General features: G+C 50.9%; 1 pseudogene; it reads left to right on the forward strand.

The window, feature by feature from the left end:
* Positions 1-1,072: 1,072 nt before the first annotated feature.
* LOC147084183 (uncharacterized) overlaps positions 1,073-19,628 on the forward strand; it is a 58,753-nt pseudogene continuing 40,197 nt past the window's right edge.

Here is a 19,628-nt window from a genome sequence, read left to right on the forward strand (position 1 = left end):
TGATACAGCACAGAAGGAGGCCATTCGGCCCATCGTGCCTGTGTCGGCTCTTTGAAAGAGCGATCCAATTAATCCCACTCCCCCTGCTCTTTCCCCAAAGCCCTGTAAATGTTTTCCCTTCAAGTATTCATCTCAATCTCTTTTGAATTATAATATTGAATCTGCTTCCACCGCCCTTTCAGGCAGCGCATTCCAGATCACAACTTGGTGTAAAAATCTGTTTCCTCATGTCACCTCTGGTTCTTTTGCCAATCGCCTTAAATCTGGTTTCTGTCCCTTCAGCCATTGGAAACGGTTTCTCCTTATTTACTCTCTCAAAATCCATCCTGATTTTGAACAACTCTATCAAATCTCCTCTTAATCTTCTTTGCTTAAGGAGAACCGTTGTGTATGTAATATGTATGTAGCTTTAGACCTATGGCCAGGGCAGCACTACTTTGTAGGGCGTAGTGATACCGTATTACCACCCCTGGCCATAGGGGTATAAATAGTACTGTGGGTACTGATTTCCCCTCAGTTCCCGCCTGTTGGTATTAAGTAAAGACCTACATTGAATCTTCCAAGCTGTCTCTTCATTATTGAATTAAGTATAGACACATACTTTACACTGGCGACGAGTAACGTTCGAACTCACCAGTACACGGTGCAACAAAGGAACGGCAGCAGTACGGAGAGAAAAGGAAATTGACCTGTTGTTACCAGCCAGCCTGCAGGGTCCAGCGGCGACCAAAGGAAATCGACCAGCGCTACAGGTACGAGAGGTGCAAAGCCCAGTGGCGACAAAGGAAATTGACCAGCGCTACAGGTACGAAAGGTGCAGAGCCCAGCGGCGACCAAGGAAATTGACCAGCACTACAGGTACGAGAGGTGCAGGGTCCAGCGGCGACCAAAGGAAATTGACCAGCGCTACAGGTACGAGAGGTGCAGAGCCCAGTGGCGACAAAGGAAATTGACCAGCGCTACAGGTACGAGAGGTGCAGAGCCCGGCGACCAAAGGAAATTGACCAGCGCTACAGGTACGAGAGGTGCAAAGCCCAGCGCCGACCAAAGGAAATCGACCAGCGCTACAGGTATGAAAGGTGCAAAGCCCAGCGCCGACCAAAGGAAATCGACCAGCGCTACAGGTACGAGAGGTGCAGAGCCCAGTGGCGACAAAGGAAATCGACCAGCGCTACAGGTACGAGAGGTGCACAGTCCAGTGGCGACAAAGGAAATTGACCAGCGCTACAGGTACGAAAGATGCAGAGCCCAGCGACCAAAGGAAATCGACCAGCGCTACAGGTACGAGAGGTGCAGAGCCCAGCGACCAAAGGAAATTGACCAGCGCTACAGGTACGAGAGGTGCAGAGCCCGGCGACCAAAGGAAATTGACCAGCGCTACAGGTACGAAAGGTGCAGAGCCCAGCGGCGACCAAAGGAAATTGACCAGCGCTACAGGTACGAGAGGTGCAGAGCCCAGCGACCAAAGGAAATTGACCAGTGCTACAGGTACGAGAGGTGCAGAGCCCAGTGGCGACAAAGGAAATTGTCCAGCGCTACAGGTACGAGAGGTGCAGAGCCCAGTGGCGACCAAAGGAAATCGACCAGCGCTACAGGTACGAGAGGTGCAGAGCCCAGTGGCGACCAAAGGAAATCGACCAGCGCTACAGGTACGAGAGGTGCAGAGCCCAGTGGCGACCAAAGGAAATCGACCAGCGTTACAGGTACGAAAGGTGCAGAGCCCAGCGGCGACCAAAGGAAATTGACCAGCGCTACAGGTACGAGAAGAGCAGCAGCAACAGAGAGGGGCGCGCCAGCCACGGGGCAAAAGTCCACCCAGGGCCAGGTAACTGAAATCCTTCCCGGGGAACGGGTGCTGCAAAGAACGGGCAGGCGAACTGGGGAATAAGCGGAGCCACGAGGACTAGCACGCCATCTAGTGGACAAAAGGGGAGAAGTTTTTTTTTCTCTTCAGCAGTTAAAAATGGCTAAAGACGGGTGGTTGGCACCATTTGTGGAGGACACAGAAGAATGGGAGGCCTATATCGAAAGGCATGAACTTTATTGCATAGTAAACAAGGTGGAAGATGACCAAAAGGTAGCAACCTTATTAAATTTCATGGGGGCAAAAACATACGGGCTGCTGAGAAATCTTCTTACTCCAGAAAAGCCAGCGGACAAAACGTACGCCCAAATTGTTGATACGTTAAGGGAACATTTAAACCCTAAGCCACCATTTATAGCGGAAAGGTACCGCTTCTACAGACGCGACCAAAGGAATGATGAGTCACAGGCAGCCTATTTAGCTGAACTCAGAAGGTTGTCCAAATATTGCCAGTTTGGAGCCATATTGACGGACGCGATCAGAGACAGATTTGTCTGTGGCATGTTAAATGAGAATACACGTAAACGGTTGCTAGCCAAGAAACAGCTCAGCCTAGATCAGGCGATTGAAATAGCATCGGCCCATGAAGCAGCAGCACAGGGTGCGGCCCAAATACGACAAAACACAACCGGCTATGACACCCATGAGGTGACACTTCACAAAGGTAAATGCTACCGTTGTGGCAAAACCACCCACGACCAAAGTAATTGTTGGTTTCGTGATAAAATATGCCGGCAGTGTGGGAAAAAGGGGCATATAGCGAAAGTTTGTCGGTCTGGTACCAAACCCAATCGTGGGGGCAATCCGAGCAGTACCAAGGCAAGGACAACAATACATAAGATGTCTGACAGTAGCTCAGACGAGTCACAGGAAGGCACAAAAGCAGAGCCTAAAGGTCTAGGATGTCTCAAGTTATATGGTGTAGACAAAACGGAGGACCACAGCACAATGTGGGTTAAAATGACGGTAGCAGGTGTCGAAGTTAATATGGAGCTGCACACGGGTTCAGCCCTATCAGTAATTAATGAACAAGATTATAACAGGCTGTTCAAAAGCATTCCCTTAAAGGATACGGAAATTAAATTAAAAACATATACGGGACAAAAAGTTTACCCGAAGGGAAAAATGCAAGTAACAGTTAAATACAACGGCAGAAAAGTGCCAGGACTTTATTTATACGTCCTACCAAACGGTGGACCACCACTTTTGGGTAGGGAATGGATAAGAAAAATCCATTTCGACTGGAAGTCGATACACGAGATAAAAGTAGAGACCACCACGGATGAGACAACCATTACAAGCAGGCTGTCGAAACTATTGGCAAAAACGCCAGAGGTGTTCCAACAAGGGCTGGGGACCTTAAAGGACATTAGAGCAAAAATAACTATTGCTCAAGACGCAAACCCCAAGTTTTGTAAGGCCAGACCGGTGCCTTATGCCATTCGGCCAGCGGTGGAAGCAGAACTGGACGCCTTAGAGAGTGCAGGCGTCCTTACAAAGATTGAGTGGAGCGAGTGGGCCACGCCCATCGTCCCAGTTATAAAGAAATCTGCAAATAACACACCAGGGGAACCAAAGAAGGTTCGCATTTGCGGGGATTTTAAGATAACTATTAACCCAGTCCTGCACACGGTACAGTATCCGCTGCCGCGGATAGAAGACATATTCGCATCGTTAGCTGGGGGTAGACACTTTACCAAGATTGACCTTTGCCAAGCTTATTTACAGATGGAGGTGGAGCAGGACTCGAAAAAGCTCCTAACGATTAACACACACAAGGGATTGTACCAGTACAATCGCCTGGTATTTGGTGTGGCGTCCGCCCCGGCAATATGGCAGAGGACCATGGAATAGGCCCTACAGGGCATTCCAGGAACGCAATGCTACCTGGATGACATCCTGGTGACAGGACAAACGGATAACGACCACCTCGCTAACCTGGAGCGAGTACTTCTGCGGTTACAACAATACGGACTCAGGGCGAACAAGCAGAAATGTGAGTTTTTCCAGGAATGTATCTCATACTGTGGTCACATTATAGATAGGGAAGGCCTGCATAAGTCCCCAGAAAAGATTGAGGCAGTAGCGAAGGCCCCGCCCCCTGAGAATGTATCTCAGTTACGATCATTCTTAGGCCTTATAAACTATTACCATAAGTTCCTCCCGAACTTATCGTCCATTTTACATCCACTAAATTCATTGCTGCAAAAGGGAGTCTCCTGGAATTGGGACGAAGCGTGTGAGGCTGCTTTTAAAAAGGGTAAACAACTCATCACATCAAAGGAGGTGCTCGCACACTTTGACCCAAAAATGCCAATGAGGTTGGCATGTGACGCCTCCCCGTACGGTATAGGGGCAGTGTTGTCACACAAATTTCCCAACGGGACGGAGAGGCCAATAGCATTTGCCTCAAGGTCGTTAACTACAGCCAAAAGAAACTATGCGCAAATCGACAGGGAGGCCCTCAGTCTGGTGTGGGGTGTAAAAAAATTCCACCACTACCTGCATGGGCAACGTTTCACACTACTGACGGATCATCAACCGTTGGTGTCGATATTTAATCCAACAAAAGGGGTGCCCCTGATGACGGCCCAAAGGCTACAGAGATGGTCACTGTTCTTAGGAGCACACCAGTACCTTATCGAATATAAGGGTACCAAACAGCATGGCAATGCGGATGGCCTGTCGCGGCTACCCTTGCCTACCGAGATCGAAGAGATAGTACAGGACCCCGTGGAAATATATCATACGGCTGTTATGGAACGCTTGCCCATCACCAGCCAATGTATCGAGCGGGAAACACGGAACGACCCGACATTGGCAAGGGTTTACGAATTAACCGTGAAAGGCTGGCCAGCGCAGGGTGACGCATCATTGCCGGCGTTCTCGGCAAGGAAGGACCAGTTGTCCGTCTGCTGGGGCACATTGATGTGCGGAGCCAGGGTAGTGGTCCCTCAAAAATTACAACATTAAATGTTGCAGGACTTACACGAAGGTCATCTGGGGGGTGTCAAAATGATAAGCCTCGCCAGAGCCTACGTCTGGTGGCCCAGCATTGACAGGGACATTGAGGAAGTAGCAAAAGCGTGCCAAGGATGCCAGATGGTACAGAACGTACCACCACAAGCCCCACTACATCCGTGGGAGTGGCCCTCAACGGCGTGGCAAAGGATCCATGTGGACTTCGCTGGCCCCTTCCTGGATGCGATGTTCCTCATTGTAGTGGATGCCCATTCAAAATGGCCGGAGGTCATAAAGATGTCATCAACGACAGCCGAAAAGACGGTCGCAGTCTTAAGGACCATTTTTGCCCGAAATGGGGTGCCCGAGCAAGTCTGTTCGGACAATGGGCCACAATTTGTGGCAGAAGAATTTCAAGCATTCCTAAAAAGGAATGGAGTGCGACATTATACGTCCGCACCATATCATCCGGCTACAAATAGGCTGGCAGAGCGATTTGTACAGACTTTTAAAAAGGCCATCAAGGCGATGGGAGAGGAAAGGTTGCCACTACAACACAAGGTGGACAACTTCCTATTCGCATACCGTAATGCTGCACATACGGTGACCAACCAGGCCCCCACCGTCATGTTCTTTAATAGAAGGTTAAGGTCTCACCTTGAATTGCTCAAACCAAACATTCGGAGAGATGAGGAAAACCGAGTATTTCGTAGGGCTCCTGACAGACAGACACGGAGCTTCGAGGTGGGGCAGCAAGTGTTGGCCCGTGATTATAGGAAGGAAAAGTGGCGGTCTGGTACGATAAAGGCCCGCCAGGGACCCTTGATGTACACAGTTGAGACAGGGGAAGGCATAATCAGACGACATGCTGATCAACTTGTGGAGTCCAGAAACCCAACTGATTCACTACCTCAAACGTCTCAGCACATTGTTACAGTGGAATCATGGCCCAGCTCGTCGTTACAGAGGTCTCAGGATTGCGAGGAGTTCAGCACTCCAGTGATCTCCACGGCACAGGATGTGCCATCAGACACCGACGAGTCCAGCGATGAAGGGGTGACGGAAGTACCGCCGCCTACACCGAGACCGACTAGAGAAAGACGTTATCCTAGTCGAGACAGGAGGCCTCCTCAGAGACTGAATCTATAACCTGTTTCTGCTTATATGTATATAAGTAGACAACTCTTGATGTAAATATGTTATGCAGATTGTGTTACCAAATGTTATTAGCCCTAATTATGGGGCATCCATTGACTTAATTGCACGGGTACGTTTTAATTAAAAGGGGAGGAATGTTGTGTATGTAATATGTATGTTGCTTTAGACCTATGGCCAGGGCAGCACTACTTTGTAGGGCGTAGTGATACCGTAGTACCACCCCTGGCCATAGGGGTATAAATAGTATTGTGGGCACTGATTTCCCCTCAGTTCCCGCCTGTTGGTATGAAGTAAAGACCTATGTTGAATCTTCCAAGCTGTCTCTTCATTATTGAATTAAGTATAGACACATACTTTACAAGGTGGGCAGAACAGTGGCAAATGGAATTCAATCTGGAGAAGTGTGAGGTGATGCATTTGGAGAGGGCTAACAAGACAAGAGAATACACTATAAATGGTAGGACACTGAGAAGTGCAGAAGATCAGAGGGACCTTGGAGTGCATGTCCACAGATCCCTGAAGGTAGCAGGACAGGTAGATAAGGTGGTTAAGACAGCACACGGGATACTTGCCTTTATTAGCCAAGGCATAGAATGTAAGAACAGGGAGGTTATGCTTGAACTGTATAAAACACTAGTTAGGCCACAGCTAGAACACTGCGTGCAGTTCTGGTCACCACATTACAGGAAGGATGTGATTGCACTAGAGGGGGTGCAGAGGAGATTGACGAGGATGTGGCCTGGGCTGGGGAATTTTAGCTATGAGGAAAGATTGGATAGGCTGGGGTTGTTTTCTTTGGAACGGAGGAGGCTGAGGGGAGACTTAATTGAGGTGTATAAAATTATGAGGGACCTAGATAGAGTGGATCGGAAGGACCTATTTCCCTTAGCAGAAGGGTCAATAACCAGGGGGCACAGATTTAAAGTAATTGGTCGGAAGTTTAGAGGGGATTTGAGGGGAAATGTTTTCACCCAGAGGGTGGTGGGGGTCTGGAACTCACTGCCTGAAAGGGTGGTAGAGGCAGAGACCCTCATCACATTTAAAAAGTACTTGGATATGCACTTGAAGTGCCGTAACCTACAAGGCTACGGACCAAGTGCTGGAAAGTGGGATAAGGGTGGATAGCTCTTCGTCGGCCGGCACGGACAAGATGGGCCAAATGGCCTCCTCCTGTGCTGTAAATGTCTATGATTCTATCAGTGAGGGAGTCTGGGGGTCAAGGTTGACTGACATTCGGTGCTGACCCTTGACCTCCCTTTCCCCCGCTCCCCAGGATAGGTTGCACATTCCAGTTGCACACTGTGTGGGAGCTCAGCTGATCCCAGCCTGGGATGCAGTTGGGGAGACTGCAGTTAGCCTCAGTGCCCTGGGCTCCTGCTACTGATCACTGTCCAGTCACCCCCCAGCAGCAAAGGCCGAGTCTGCAAAGGGGGTTTGATTTTGTCTGTGATGCCCCCAAGGTTGAATAGGCTGCCAACAATCACTGCACACTCTCACACATTGGCCACTCAGAGGAGCACTAGAAGGCAACCAGTGACTGTGGGACTGTATCCCAGCGGATACCCGCCCTTCACAATAGAGGGAGGGAAACTCGAATGACAGTTTAAAAACCTAAGAAGTGCAGGGGGAGTTCTCCCTGTGTCCTGGGGCAATATTTATCACTCAGCCAACATCACCAATACAGATTATCTGGTCATTATCACACTGCTATCTGTGCGAGCTTGGTGGTAGAGAATTCCACAGGTTCACCACTCTCTGGGTGAAGAAATTCCTCCTCATCTCTGTCCTAAATGGCTTACCCCTTATCTTTAGACTGTGACCCCTGATTCTGGACTCCCCGACCATCAGGAACATCCTTCCTGCATCTAGTCTGTCCAGTCCTGTTAGAATTTTATAAGTTTCAATGAGATCCACTCTCATTCTTCTAAACTCCAGCGAGTATAAGCCCAATCGACCCAATCTCTCCTCGTACGTCATTCCTGCCATCCCAGGTATCAGTCTGGTGAATCTTCGCTGCACTCCCTCCATGGCAAGAACATCCTTCCTCAGATAAGGCGACCAAAACTGCACACAATACTCAAGGTGTGGTCTCACCAAGGCCCTGTCCAACTGCAGCAAGACATCCTTGTTCTTGTACTCGAACCCTCTCGCTACGAAGGCCAACATACCATTTGCCTTCTTCACTGCCTGCTGCACCTGTATGCTTACCTTCAGCGACTGGTGCACAAGGACACCCAAGTCTGGTTGCAATTCCCCTTCTCCCAATCTATTGCCATTCAGATAATAATCTGCCTTGCTGTTTTTGCCACCAAAGTGGATAACCTCGCATTTATCCACATTATATTGCATCTGCCATGCTTCTGCCCAATCACCCAACCTGTCCAAATCATACTGGAGTTTCTCAGCATCCTCCTCACAACACACACACGCACCCATCTTTGTGTCGTCTGCAAACTTGGAGATATTACATCTAGCTCCCTCATTCAGATCATTAATATATATTGTGATAGCTGGGGTCCAAGGAGCCATCTCTGCGGTACCCCACTAGTCACTGCCTGCCACTCGGAAAAAGAGCCGTTTATTCCAACTCTTTGCTTCCTGTCTGCCAACCAGTTCTCTATCCAAGCCAATACCTTGCTCCCAATCCCATTTGCCTTAACTTTACACGCTAATCTCTTATGCGGGACCTAATCGAAAGCCTTTTGAAAATCCAAATACACCACATCCACTGCCCCTCCGACAGTGCGGCGCTCCCTCAGTACTGCCCCTCCGACAGTGCGGCGCTCCCTCAGTACTGCCCCTCCGACAGTGCGGCGCTCCCTCAGTGCTGCCCCTCCGACAGCGCAGCACTGCCTCAGTACTGCCCCTCCGACAGTGCGGCGCTCCCTCAGTACTGCCCCTCCGACAGTGCGGCGCTCCTTCAGTGCTGCCCCTCCGACAGTGCGGCGCTCCCTCAATGCTGCCCCTCCGACAGTGCGGCGCTCCCTCAGCGCTGCTCCTCCGACAGTGCGGCGCTCCCTCAGCGCCGCCACGCCGACAGTGCGGCGCTCCCTCAGTACTGACCCTCCGACAGTGCGGCGCTCCGTCAGTACTGACCCTCCGACAGTGCGGCGCTCCCTCAGTGCTGCCCCTCCGGCAATGCGGCGCTCCCTCAGTACTGCCCCTCCGACAGTGCGGCGCTCCCTCAGTACTGCCCCTCCGACAGTGCGGCGCTCCCTCAGTACTGCCCCTCCGACAGTGCGGCGCTCCCTCAGTACTGCCCCTCCGACAGTGCGGCGCTCCCTCAGCACCGCACTGGACTGTCAGCCTCGCTTTATGTGCTCAAGTCCCTGGAGCGGGATTTGAACCCACAACCTTCTGACTCTGCTATCCACTGAGCCACAGCTGACTCCAGTCTTTGAAACAGTTTCAACATAACTTCCTTGCTTTTGCACTCTACGCCTCTCCTAAAGCAGGGGAGTTATGATGAATTGTTAAACAGTTTGTTTTGCAGAGTGACCCAGGCTGTGTGTAGGAAACAATTGTGCATTTGAAAGCAGCTTGTATTGTGAAGCTTGTGCCCCTTTGCCAGGCCCGCTGCCTGCGGCCCCTCTCCCAGATTCCAGCCCCAGCTCTGTGCTGACTGAGCTGCTCTCACCTGGGGACAGCGCGTCACAATCGGCCCCAGCGCACCTGAGCTGGAGAGGAGGCCCCGCCCCCTTGCCGCGCCGCCATTTGTTGGAGGTCCAGGCCGCCCAGTTCAGTCCTCCCAGCTCAGCCCTCTTCCTATTGGTCAGCGCTCCCGTCAGTCAGAATCACATTGTTCCAGCTCACTCCGCCACCCCGCGCGGTTCAATCCGCTCCGTTCGGCGTCTGCGGAGGTCCCGCCCGACTCCCACTCGGACTTCACCGTCCTTGGCCTTTTGTATTGTTCCACGGAAGCTCAACGTAAACTCGAGGAACAGCACCTCATCTTCCGATTAGGCACTCTGCAGCCTTCCGGTCTCAATATCGAGTTCAACAATTTCAGATCATAACCTCGGCCCCTATTTCATTTTCACTTATATTTTTCCACTCCTTTCCTTTCCCGCCCCCCCCCCCCCCTTTCCTTTTGTTTCTCTCTCACACCTGGCAGCTATCTTTTGCCCTGCCAGTACACTTTACACCTAATCACAGCCTATTACCATCTCGTCTAGCTTCTAATCTCTTTTACTTCTTTTGGTTCTTTTATTCTTTTGTCCGATCGCAGCCCTGCCTTCGATCTAGTTCCTTTTCTCTCCAGTTTTGAAGAAGGGTCAAACCCGAAACGTCAACTCAAATTTCTCTCCACGGATGTTTGCCTGACTTGCTGAGTTTTTCCAGCATTTTCTGTTGTTATTTTGGTTTTTCTCGTCTTTTACTTTATAATCTCGCTCTCCGCTCCCCCCTCACCTCGATTTAAATCGATTCCCCAAGACTTGACTTTACCCGGCCGCTGATTCCCCCTCTTCCCCGGGCCCGGATTTCCGGCTGCACCTCGGAGGCCCCGCGCAGGCGCATTGGCAGCCTGGTGTTGCACCTGCCCGCGCTGTGATTGGTGCAGGGGAAGGCAAGTGGGCGTGTCCGGCCCCCGGGCCCACGTGGGGGAGTCAAAGGCTGGCTCGAGCGCATGCGCAGCCCGCCTCGCACCGTTGGGAACCTTTTCAAATATTTTTTTTTGCGAAACAAATTGAAAACACTCATTAATTGCCCCAACCTCCTCCCCTCTAAAGTGCGATTATTATTGTTTTTGTTTTTCCTCCTTTGTGTGGGGTGTCTTTTTTTTACCTTGCGGTGGCGTGCGCCGATCCAACCGACCCCTGGGCGTTGCGTGCTGGCGTCAGCGCGTAATCGGAGGGGGGTTTGATTGACGCGAGGCACCCGGCCAATCAGGAGCGCGGAAAACGCTGGGAGGACCGGGCGGGCTGACGGTCCTCCAACCAATGGCGGCGCGGGACGGAGGGGGGCGGGACCTCGGTGGGCTGCAGGCCGCTTTCCTGCTTTCATGGTCTGCAGGAGCTGTTAAAGGGAAGGGGGAGGAGGGGGTGGGAAAAACCCAGCTTGTGAGCGTTTATTCCTTTGCATTACCTTTATTGCAAGGCTGTTCATCAACTGCATTCATTTAAAAATAAGTGAACCTTTTCTCTTTTTGACTTTTATCCAGAACAAAGAGCCCTGGTGCTGTGAACATTTTGGTGGGCAGCCACTTTTAAAGGGACAAAGACCAGCATTCTTCCTCCTCTCTCTCTCTCTTGTGAGTATTTGTGGTGGGTGAGAGGGTCGGGGGGTGAGTCAAAGGGGACTGCTGCCCCTTTTCAACAAAAACAATAGCTTGGCCATTTAAAGGGGAATGGGTGCCCCCCCCCCCAGGTATTTAAAGGGGCAGTGCCTCTCTCTGTATCATGTAAGAGCAGGGAGGTTCTGCTTGAACTGTACAAAACAGCAGTTAGGCCGCCGGCTAGAGTGCTGCGTGCAGTTCTGCTCGCCCCATTGCAGGAAAGTTGTGACTGCTCGAGACGGGAGATTTACGAGGATGTTGCCAGGACTAGAGAAGTTCAGCTACATGGAAAGATTGAATACATAGAAACATAGAAGATAATCTACATCCTAGGGTACTTAAGGAAGTGGCCCTAGAAATAGTAGATGCATGGCTGGTCATCTTCCAAAATTCGATAGACTCTGGAACAGTACCCATGGATTGGAGGGTAGCTAATGTTACCCCACTGTTCAAAAAAGGTGGAGTCCATTATAAAAGACATTAATAGCAGAGCACTTGGAAAACAGTGATCGGACAAAGTCAACATGGATTTACAAAAGGTAAATCATGCTTGACTACTGGAATTTTTTGAGGCTGTAACTGGTAAAATAGATAAGGGAGAACCAGTGGATGTGGTGTATTTGGACTTTCAGAAGGCTTTTGATAAGGTCCCACATAAGAGATAGAAACATAGAACATAGGAGCAGGAGTAGGCCATTCGGCCCCTCGAGCCTGCTCCGCCATTCAATGCGATCATGGCTGATCATCAAAGTTCAGTACCCAGTCCCTGCTTTTTCCCCATACCCCTTGATCCCTTTAGCCTTAAGAAATGTATCCAACTCCTTCTTGAATATATTTAATGAATTGGCCTCTACTGCCTTCTGTGGTAGAGAATTCCACAGGTTCACCACTCTGGGTGAAGAAATTGCTCCTCATTTCTGTCCTAAAAGGCCTACCCCTTATCCTTAGACTGTGGCCCCTGGTTCTGGATTCCCCGATCAACAGGAACATCCTCCCTGCATCCAGTCTGTCCAGTCCTGCCAGAATTTTATAAGTTTCAATGAGATCCCCTCTCATTCTTCTAAACTCCAGCGAGTACAAGCCCAATCGACCCAATCTCTCCTCATACATCATTTCTGCCATCCCAGGTATCAGCCTGGTGAATCTTGGCTGGACTCCTTCCATGGCAAGAATATCCTTGCTCAGATAAGGCGACCAAAACTGCACACAATACTCAAGGTGTGGTCTCACCAAGGCCCTGCACAACTGCAGCAAGACATCCTTGTTCCTGTACTCAAACCCTCTCGCTATGAAGGCCAACATACCATTTGCCTTCTTAACTGCCTGCTGCACCTGCATGCTTACCTTCAGCAACTGGTGCACAAGGACACGCAGGTCTCGTTGCACTTCCCCTTCTCCCAATCTATTGCCGTTCAGATGATAATCTGCCTTCCTGTTTTTGACACCAAAGTGGATAACCTCACATTTATCCACATTATATTGCATCTGCCATGCTTCTGCCCAATCACCCAACCTGTCCAAATCATCCTGGAGCTTCTCGGCATCCTCCTCACAGCACACACGCCCACCCAGCTTTGTGTCGTCTGCAAATTTGTAGATATTACATCTAGTTCCCTTGTCTTGATCATTAATATATATTGTGAATAGCTGGGGTCCAAGGACCAATCCCTGCGGTACCCCACTAGTCACTGCCTGCCATTCAGAAAAAGACCCGTTTATTCCAACTCTTTGCTTTCTGTCTGCCAACCAGTTCTCTATCCAAGTCAATACCTTGCCCGCCAATCCCATGTGCCTTTACTTTACACGCTAATCTCTTATGTGGGACCTTATCGAAGCCTTCTGAAAGTCCAATTACACCACATCCACTGGTTCGCCCTTATCTATTTTACTAGTTACATCCTCAAAAAATTCCATAGATTAGTCAAGCACAATATAACTTTTGTAAATCCATGTTGAATTTGTCCAATCCTGTCACTGTTTTCCAAGTGCTCTGTTATTACATCTTTTATAATAGACTCCAGCATTTTCCCCACTACTGATGTCAGGCTTACCGGTCTGTAATTTCCCGTTTTCTCTCTACCACCCTTTTTGAATAGTGGGGTAACATTAGCTACCCTCCAATCCATGGGTACTGTTCCAGATTCCATCGAAAACCCAGCAGCTTCTCCTCCATCTCCACTCCAGCTCAAACTGCTGCAACAAAAAGACCTACACAGGCGGCCAGGGACCGACTTCCGTCACCTGCAATAAAACTCTTCCCGACAGCCGCTGACTAATGGTGGCCGCAGCACCCACAATTCCCCGCGCCCCAGAAACCGCTCTATCCAACGCGCTGATTTCCCCGCTGAGAGTGCGCATGCTCCCCGGGGCCGCGGGCCATTCTGGGAGCCTGGCTCCTGTCCTTTGTCCCGAGTTGGACTCGGTGGAACCAGCTGAAGAAACCAGGAAGCGGCGGCTCGGATGGGGGAGGCGCTGCACCCTGGGTTTCCTGGTGCCGGAGTTCTGGCGCACGTCCGCCGGGACCGCACGCTCTGATTCTGATTGAGGTTTTTGATGAGGTAACAGAGAGGGTTGATGGCAATGCGGTTAACGTTGTGTACATGGATTTCCAAAAGGCGTTCGACAGCGTGTAAAGTTAAGGCACATGGGATTGGGGGCAAGGTTTTGACTTGGATAGAGAACTGGTTGGCAGACAGAAAGCCAAGAGTTGGAAGAAACGGGTCTTTTTCCGAGTGGCAGGCAGTGACTAGTGGGGTACCGCAGGGATCGGTCCTTGGACCCCAGCTATTCACAATATATATTAATGATCTGGACGATGGAACTAGATGTAATATCTCCAAGTTTGCAGACGACACAAAGCTGGGTGGGCGCGTGTGCTGTGAGGAGGATGCCGAGAAACTCCAGGTTGGGCATGGCATATGCAATATAATGTGGATAAATGCGAGGTTATCCACTTTGGTGTCAAAAACAGGAAGGCAGATTATTATCTGAATGGCAATAGATTGGGAGAAGGGGAAGTGCAACGAGACCTGGGTGTCCTTGTGCACCAGACGCTGAAGGTAAGCATGCAGGTGCAGCAGGCAGTTCAGAAGGTGAATAGTATGTTGGCCTTCGCAGCGAGAGGGTTTGAGTACAGGAACAAGGATGTCTTGCTGCAGTTGTACAGGGCCTTGGTGAGACCACACCTTGAGTATTGTGTGCAGTTTTGGTCGCCTTATCTGAGGAAGGATGTTCTTGCCATGGAAGGAGTGCAGCGAAGATTCACCAGGCTGATACCTGGGATGTCAGGAATGATGTATGAGGAGAGAGTGGGTCGATTGGGCTTGTACTTGCTGGAGTCTAGAAGAGTGAGAGGGGATCTCATTGAAACTTATAAAATTCTAACAGGACTACACAGACTAGATGCAGGAAGGATGTTTCCGATGGTCAGGGAGTCCAGAACAAGGGGTCACAGTCTAAGGGTAAGGGGTAAGCCATTTAGGACAGAGATGAGGAGGAATTTCTTCACCCAGAGAGTGGTGAACCAGTGGAATTCTCTGCCACAGAAGGCAGTAGAGGCCAATTCATTAAATATATTCAAGAAGGAGTTAGATATATTTCTTTAGGCTAAAGGGATCAAGGGATATGGGGAGAAGGCAGGGACAGGGTACTGAATTTGGATGATCAGCCATGATCTCATTGAATGGCGGAGCAGGTTCGAGGGGCCGAATGCTCCTATCTTCTATGTTTCTATGTTCAGCCTCAGACAAATGTTAGGGAGAGGGATGGAGTCAGTGGCTAGGGAACGGAGTTTGTGGGGTGTATGTCCTTTTAACTACAATTCATAGAATTATAGAAATTTACAGCACAGAAGGAGGCCATTCGGCCCATCTTGTCCGTGCTGGCCGACAAAGAGTTCTCCTCCCTAATCCCACTTTCCAGCACTTGGTCCGTAGCCTTGTAGGTTACGGCACTTCAAGTGCATATCCAAGTACTTTTTAAATGTGATGAGAGTTTCTGCCTTATGCGGGACCTTATCGAAAGCCTTTTGAAAGTCCAAATACACCACATCCACTGGTTCTCCCTTATCAATTTACCAGTTACATCCTCAAAAAATTCCAGTAGATTAGTCAAACACGATTTACCTTTTGTAAAGCCATGTTGACTTTGTCCGATCCGGTCGCTTTTTTCTAAGTGCCCTGCTATTACATCCTTTATAATGGACTCTAGCATTTTCCCCACTACCGATGTCAGGCTTACCGGTCTGTAATTCCCCGTTTTCTCTCTACCACCCTTTTTGAACAGTGGGGTAACATTAGCTACCCTCCAATCCATGGGTACTGTTCCAGAGTCTATCGAATTTTGGAAGATGACCAGCAATGCATCTACTATTTCTAGGGCCACTTCCTTAAGTACCCTAGGATGTAGATTATCTTCTATGTTTCTATGTATTGAATCTTTCCTTGTAGCTGAAATTCTCTAGTCCTGGCAACATCTTTGTAAATCTCCCTTCTCGAGCAGTCACATCTTTCCTGTAATGGGGCGAATAGAACTGCACGCAGCACTCTAGCCGGTGGCCTAACTGGTGTTTTGTACAGTTCAAGCAGAACCTCCCTGCTCTTACATGATACAGAGAGAGGCACTGCCCCTTTAAATACCTGGGGGGCACCCATTCCCCTTTAAATGGCCAAGCAATTGTTTTTGTTGAAAAGGGGCCGCAGTCCCCTTTGACTCACACCCCCCGCCCACCCGCCCTCTCACCCACCACAAATACTCACAAGCGAGAGAGAGAGGAGGAAGAATGCTGGTCTTTGTCCCTTTAAAAGTGGCTGCCCACCAAAATGTTCACAGCACCAGGGCTCTTTGTTCTGGATAAAAGTCAAAACGAGGAAAGGTTCACATATTTTTAAATAAATGCAGTTGATGAATAGCCTTGCAATAAAGGTAATGCAAAGGAATAAACACTCACAAGCTGGGTTTTTTCCACCTCCTCCCCTTCCCTTTAACAGCTCCTGCAGACAATCAAAGCAGGAAAGCGGCCTGCAGCCCACCGAGGTCCCGCCCCCCTCCCGCGCCGCCATTGGTTGGAGGACCGTCAGCCCGCCCGGTCCTCCCAGCATTTTCCACGCTCCTGATTGGCGGGCGCCTCGCGTCAATCACACGCCCCCTCCGATTACGCGCTGACGCCAGCACGCAACGCCCAGGGGTCGGTTGGATCGGCGCACGACACCGCAAGGTAAAAAAAAAGACACCCCACACAAATGAGGAAAAACAATAATGATAATAATCGCACTTTAGAGGGGAGGAGGTTGGGGGAATTAATGAGTGTTTTCAATTTGTTTCGCAAAAAAAAATATTTGAAAAGCTTCCCAACGGTCCGAGGCGGGCGGCGCATGCGCTCCAGCCAGCCTTTGACTCCCCCACGTGGGCCCGGGGGCCGGACACGCCCACTTGCCTTCCCCTGCACCAATCACAGCGCGGGCAGGCGCAACACGAGGCTGCCAGTGCACCTGCGCGGGGTAAAGTCACGTGTTGGTGAATCGATTTAAATCGAGGTGAGGGGGGAGCGGAGAGCGAAATTATAAAGTAAAAAAAGAGAAAAACCAAACCTCAGAGTCGGGCGGGACCTCCGCGGACACCGAACGGAGCGGATTGAGCCGCGCGGGGGGGGGCGGAGTGAGCCGGAGCAATGTGATTCTGACTGACGGGAGCTCTGACCAAAAGGAAGTGGGCTGAGCTGGGAGGACTGAACTGGGCGGCCTGGTCCTCCAACCAATGGCGGCGCGGCTAGGGGGCGGGGCCTTCTCCCCGGCGCTGAGGCTGGGACCCGGTTGTGACGTCATCAGAGGAAGAGGCCATTCAGGTGGATGGAGGCCGGCCCGGGCCTGTGACTGACGGGAGCGCTGACCAATAGGGCGAGGGCTGAGCTCGGAGGACTGAACTGGGCGGCCTGGTCCTCCAACCAATGGCGGCGCGGCAAGGGGGCGGAGCCACCTCTCCAGCTCAGGTGCGCTGGGGCCGATTGTGACGCGCTGTCCCCAGGTGAGAGCAGCTCAGTCAGCACAGAGCTGGGTCTAGGAGAGGGGCCGCAGGCAGCGGGCCTGGCAAAGGGGCACAAGTTTCACAATACAAGCTGCTTTAAAATGCACAATTGTATCCTACAGGCAGCCTTGGTCACTCTGCAAAAAAACAATAACAATTCATCATAACTCCCCTGCTTTAGGAGAGGGGTAGAGTGCAAAAGCAAGGAAGTTATGATGAAACTGTGTAAAAGACTGGAGTCAGCTGTGGCTCAGTGGATAGCAGAGTCAGAAGGTTGTGGGTTCAAATCCCGCTCCAGGGACTTGAGCATATAAAGCGAGACTGACACTCCAGTGCGGTGCTGAGGGAGCGCCGCACTGTCGGAGGGGCAGTACTGAGGGAGCGCCGCACTGTTGGCGGGGCAGTACTGAGGGAGCGCTGCACTGTCGGAGGGGCAGTGCTGAGGGAGCTCCGCACTGTCGGAGGGGCAGTGCTGAGGGAGCGCCGCACTGTCGGGGGGGCAGTACTGAGGGAGCGCCGCACTGTCGGAGGGTCAGTACTGAGGGAGTGCTGCACTGTCGGAGGGGCAGTACTGAGGGAGTGCTGCACTGAGGGAGCACCGCACTGTCGGAGGGGCAGTACTGAGGGAGCGCCGCACTGTCGGAGGGGCAGTACTGATGGAGCGCCGCACTGTCGGAGGGGCAGTACTGCGGGAGCGCTAGTTAAGGCACATGGGATTGGGGTCAAGGTACTGACTTGGATAGAGAACTGGTTGGCAGACAGGAAGCAAAGAGTTGGAATAAACGGCTCTTTTTCCGAGTGGCAGGCAGTGACTAGTGGGGTACCGCAGGGATCGGTCCTAGGACCCCAGCTATTCACAATATATATAAATGATCTAGACGAGAGAACTAGATATAATATCTCCAAGTTTGCAGACGACACAAAGCTGGGTGGGCGTGTGTGCTGTGAGGAGGATGCCGAGAAACTTCAGTATGATTTGGACAGGTTGGGTGATTGGGCAGAAACATGGCAGATGCAGTATAATGTGGATAAATGTGAGGTTATCCCCTTTGGTGGCAAAAACAGGAAGGCAGATTATTATCTGAATAGCAATAGATTGGGAGAAGGGGAAGTGCAACGAGACCGGAGTGTCCTTGTGCACCAGTCATTGAAGGTGAGCATGCAGGTGCAGCAGGCGGTTAAGAAGACAAATGGTATGTTGGCCTTCATAGCGAAAGGGTTCGAATACAGGAACAAGGATGTCTTGCTGCAGTTGTACAGGGCCTTGGTGAGACCGCACCTTGAGTATTGTGTGCAGTTTTGGTCGCCTTATCTGAGGAAGGATGTTCTTGCCATGGAAGGAGTGCAGCGAAGATTCACCAGACTGATACCTGGGATGGCAGGAATGACGTCTGAGGAGAGATTGCGTCGATTGGGCTTATACTCGCTGGAGTTTAGAAGAATGAGAGGGGATCTCATTGAAACTTGTATAATTCTAACAGGACTAGACAGACTAGATGCAGGAAGGATGTTCCCGATGGCTGAGGAGTCCATAACCAGGGGTCACAGTCTAAGGATATGGGGCAAGCCATTTAGGACTGAGATGAGGAAGAATTTCTTCACCCAGAGTGTGGTGAACCTGTGAAATTCACTACCTCAGAAGGCAATGGAGGCCAATTCATTAAATATATTCAAGAAGGAGTTAGATATATTTCTTAAGGCTAATGGGATCAAGGGATATGGGGAGAAGGCAGGGACAGGGTACTGAATTTGGATGATCAGCCATGATCTCATTAAGTGGCGGAACAGGCTCGAGGGGCCGAATGGCCTACTCCTGCTCCTATCTTCTATGTTTCTATGTTTCCCTCACTGATTGCAGCTCTTTACCAGCACCGACTTTACAAAGAAAGCCCCGTGCGGCAGCCTGGAGCTCAGGGGCCCAGGGCCCAGCGCGCAGGCGCAGGGGTGGATGATTGACAGGGGCCCAGGGTGTGTGCTGAGCATGCGCGGTGCGGGCCGGGCGCCTGTGGAGCAGGAGAGGGCGGGGCCATGGGGCGCATGCGCGGGGTCAGTCAGAACTCAGCGCAGCGGCTGGAGCGCTTTCTGGAGCGCGGGGGCCATTACTGTTGATCCTTTCAACCAACCTGTGCAGCAGCTGGGGCCTGAAAATCAGCTTCACTGCCCCTGGGCTGGGAAAGTGGGACATGAGGCAACATTCTCCCTCTTACCCCTTTCTACACTCCTTTTACAGGGTTTTTGAAGTGGAGCATTTACAGACAGGAAGCTCAGACCATGATCTGACAGAGTCGCTCTATTCATCGGGACCTGAATATCATCAGCTTCTGCACATGGAAGGAGAGAGCAGCGATC

This window comes from Somniosus microcephalus, unplaced genomic scaffold (assembly GCF_052327205.1).
Source record: "Somniosus microcephalus isolate GS21.2 unplaced genomic scaffold, FLI_Smic_1.0 scaffold1, whole genome shotgun sequence".
In the NCBI taxonomy this organism is placed as follows: Eukaryota; Metazoa; Chordata; class Chondrichthyes; order Squaliformes; family Somniosidae; genus Somniosus; species Somniosus microcephalus.